Source organism: Apium graveolens, chromosome 4, assembly GCF_009905375.1.
Source record: "Apium graveolens cultivar Ventura chromosome 4, ASM990537v1, whole genome shotgun sequence".
Lineage (NCBI taxonomy): Eukaryota > Viridiplantae > Streptophyta > Magnoliopsida > Apiales > Apiaceae > Apium > Apium graveolens.
In genome coordinates, this window is record NC_133650.1 from 71,709,924 (window position 1) to 71,714,176 (window position 4,253).

A 4,253-nucleotide genomic window follows, 5' to 3' on the forward strand; every position below is an offset into this window, starting at 1 on the left:
TTTATTAGTGAATGAAAAATATAATATACAATGTTATAAAATTATAAAAAATGTACATAACTACAGAATTATTTTTATTTATTTTTTATTTAATAAATAATAAATAAATAAATAAACCTAAAAAATAAAATGGAAAAAATTAAAAAATGATACACAATTTACTTACTAGGTGAATTATTGGGCGACACTTTTCCCCCCAAAATGAATTACTGGACTTTGTACAAAAGACTGTCTAAAAAAACTCTCTTCTACGAAGAGGCGCTTTATCTGCACAATATTCTCTCTTTTCAATTCTCTTATTTCTCTCTCGAAGGATGAATTATTGAAGAAATAATTGAAGATTCGGTAAATATATACACATGTTTATGGATGTATTTTAGAGGTCATTACTAATTTTTCAATTAAAGATTTGAGAGTTTCAAATTGGGACTTCTGTTCTTTTGCTCAGATTTAGCGGTAAATATTTACTTCTCTGCTCTGATTCAAATATATGTGCATATTCCAATTAACTTTTTTTATTTGTGAAATTTAGTCGATTAAGACTTCAAAATTGGGTGTTAGGGTTTTTTTCATATTCAATTGGGCTTCGTTTAGGTTTTTTCTCATATTCAATTGAGATTTTGTTAAGGTATGTTTCTCATATTCGATTGGATTTTGAACTGTTAAGGTATTTTTCATTGTTAAGATGTGGTAGATATGATTTTTGAAGTTCAAGTTTGGCGATATTACTGTTAAGATGTGTTTTTTTGGTTTGTTTTTTGTTTTTTGAGATGGGTATGTGACAAAAGTTTAAATTTTTTACCTGAAAGATCATTTCTTTAATTGAAAAAATGTAAAAAAATGGGGTCTGTAATGGAGGAGAATGATTATTTTGTGTGTAATAAATAAAGGGATGTTGCTAGGGATATGATTTATAAGTCTAGGAATTTGCAATTGAAAGTTCAAAAACTTAATCTTATTTATACCATTTGTCCCGCTGTAAACTTATTTGGTTGTGGACCTTATGGTCAGTGCAACAACTAGTAATTAGGTATATCCAAATTTGCAAAGTGAAAATGTTGTTATTTAAGTTTTCTGGAAAAATTACAACAACATCGTGCGGAGTTTTGCGTTGCAGATCACACTTTGATATTAGAGTTTTGGGAACTTTTTTCTTTTTGTTCTTGAAATCCCCATTCTTGATACTACAGCTAAAGTTTTCTTATTTCGGTTATTTTTCATTTTTCATATTGAGATTTTAGTTCTTTTCCATATATTAACTTGTCACTATTATTTATGAGAACCTTGCAATTAAGAGGCAAGCCTGATATTAGTATCCCCAGTTTTCCTTCCATATCTAGAACTTGCTTTTAGCTTATTATAATCTTGTATCCTACCTAAAAAAGAAGTTTCAACGTAAAGGGATGAAACTGCTAAACATGTGTGCTGTCACGCATGATTAGCATGTTGTAGCTCTAGTTACAAGCAGTAGAGGATGCATTACATAAAAAATAGTCATTAAACATAAGAGCTGGTCATGAGACCCTTGCTGATCAGTTATAGATTTCTACTTTCTTCTTGCTGATAAAAGGCATAGTTAAGTACAAACGAATTATTATAAACACAATTCATTTTTTAGACAATTGTAAAAAATAAACAGCATAAATAAGCCCCCATTTCATGGAATTTATAGTTCTGCCACTTTAAAAGCATGAAATGCACTAGTTGGCTTTATCATTTGCTATCTTTAAACTTTTCGTATAGTAACATACACATATTAATCATAAAGATTTGTTGCAATCTAATTTGGACTTGTTTCTCTGGAAATGGAATTTAATTGGCAAATTATTTTTGGTTCTTCAGTTTCTCAATTTCCTGGTATATTAACATTGTGATCGCCTGTTCATTTTATTTGGGTTTTTCAGTTTGTGATGAGCACTGGACCTGGAGTCAATGAATTTTCCCTTGATCCATCTCCGGGGGAGTTCATACTCACTCATCCAGTCATTAAGGTATATTCTCTGAAAGAAGTAAGTTTGTCCTGTTTCTCATGTTATCTCCACAACTCAGAATTATTTGTATCCCTGGTCTATTAAGCTTGACAAATCAGCTGTTTCTCTTAAAGATAACGAATGTGGCTCGAATAGCACAATGATAACTAGTGTACATTACTGTAAATCATTAGTTGGATTTGATGTGAGTACATTGATCTTCAACTATTCAATTCATATAAACTATAAAAACACACTTATCCTGATTATTTTTTGGTGTTCTTTTTCTTGATTGCAGGTTCAAGGGCATAGATACTAATTGTTTGAGTTCAGGGAAGTGATGAAGAGGTGCTTTCATCTTGTGTGTGAAAAACTATTGTCAAGTTGCATTCGTGTAAACTCACACCAAAGAAAGATAAACTAAAGTAATATCATACTTTATTCATGGCTAATGAGCCTGAACCAACTTGTTGTATTTCTCTTTTATATGCATCTTCTTTCCCTTCCGTATATATTTTAATTATGTCATTTCCATTGTTCTAGGGTAATATTCCTGAACCAGCTTTGGGATTTAACTGTGTTGGTGGAAATGCTGCAACTCTGGTTAAGAAATTCTTGAGGTAAGATGGTATGAAATTCTGGTTATGAATTGTCACCACATTCAATCCTGAGATCTATTCAAAGGACGTGTGTAAGATCATGACAACTATAAAGTCCCTTATAGATTACGTTGTTATTGTTCTCTCTGTCTCTCCCTTAAAAGTTGTATACAAGTGAAAGGTCAGAGCTTTTTTTTCTTGAAATTCACAAGAAAGTCCTTTATAGTTATCTCAATACTATAGTAACTACTTTTAGGGGAGAGACAGAGAGAACAACACCCCTAAAAAAATATATTTAATTTAATTTAGTAACCACTGATGTTTTGGAGCATAAGCTGAAGACATAATTTCGGCTATGATACCATGCATTTTATTGGCCGCATGAGAAAACCTTGTTGATATTACCAACTTGTGTGATATTACCAAATTGTTTATCGTACTTTCCTTTGTTGTTTTGCAATATATGAAAGTCAACAAGTACATGAGTAATTTACATAATTCTTTTATTATTTTGCATTTACCTTAATATTATTCTCCACTTGGTCCAAAACTGTGTAATCTCCTAGTGCCTGTAAGTTTTAATCCGAGATTTATATATTTGTTTTAATCATTTATCCCGTCTTGTAGGTACCTTAAAAAATGCACATCTTAGGGATTACTCTTTATCCATTTCAAATGATCAAGATGACAATAACACCCGTGTCACTAAGGCGGCCAAATTCTTAGATATTGTATATTATTTTACATTAGTACATCGCTCATAGTTATGGTTGTCAATGTACTTGTAGTAATCTAGTAGAGATATCATTTACACATGGTTTGGAGACAAGACTGTTATGTATTGCTTTTTTGATGTTACGTTGCTTCTGGGAATGTTGTTTAAAAATAACATGTATTTCAAAATATTTAAAATTAATCCTTACATTTTTCTATCCTACTGTATTGTATATTTAACAATAGTATTACATTACAAATGCTAGTATTGCTTAATTACAAAGAATTGGTGTTGCAGTAGATAAAATATACTGTTATAATATGTTATATAGGCCCACGGGTGGATCCCACTTATGCAATCTTGATCAAGCTATTGTATCACTCATTTTGCGTTATGTTTGGGCCTTTTAGTGTTACAGTAGTTTCCTATTGTAACGTTTTCTTCTCTGTTATAATAGATCAGTGAAGTGTTACATTAGGGTGTTTATTGTAATGCTCATATACGTAACGCCCCTTGGTCTTACAATAGACCTAATGTCACATTTTTTGGGCCTATTGTAACACCATTTAGGCATTATAATAGCCCACTTATGGCGTATTGTACACAATACACACTATTAAACATATATCAGTTATCGCATCATTTCTTTCGTCTAGTTTCAGGGAAATTCTGGTCCACCAAGCCTCTCAAAATCTTCCAATACCTCTCTAGCCCACCCCATAAGAGCATCTGGGACTGCATACTCATAGGTAGCTCCATGAAGTCTAGCCTCAAGTATTCTCCGGATCACCTGAATCTCATTCTAAAGCCGCCTCACATTCCTGTCAACAACTATAGTCCTTATAATATGTTGTTGCTCCTGGATCTGTGCCAACAGGGCTTCTCGTTCCAAAAGAAGAGCCTCATACTTATAGTATGGAACAGGGTGTGGAGTAAACTGGAAAGATGCACTCGCAATCGAATTTCCGG

General features: G+C 32.1%; 1 long non-coding RNA gene across 2 annotated transcripts; it reads left to right on the plus strand.

The window, feature by feature from the left end:
• The first annotated feature begins 241 nt into the window (after positions 1-241).
• Positions 242-3,501, plus strand: LOC141716774 (uncharacterized). 2 transcript variants are annotated; one of them, XR_012573350.1, is made up of 5 exons: positions 242-456; positions 1,905-1,991; positions 2,269-2,395; positions 2,514-2,590; positions 3,197-3,501. It is a non-coding gene; the product is annotated as an uncharacterized LOC141716774 (long non-coding RNA). The 2 variants fall into 2 exon arrangements; XR_012573349.1 differs by having other exon boundaries at positions 2,269-2,318.
• Positions 3,502-4,253: the final 752 nt, after the last annotated feature.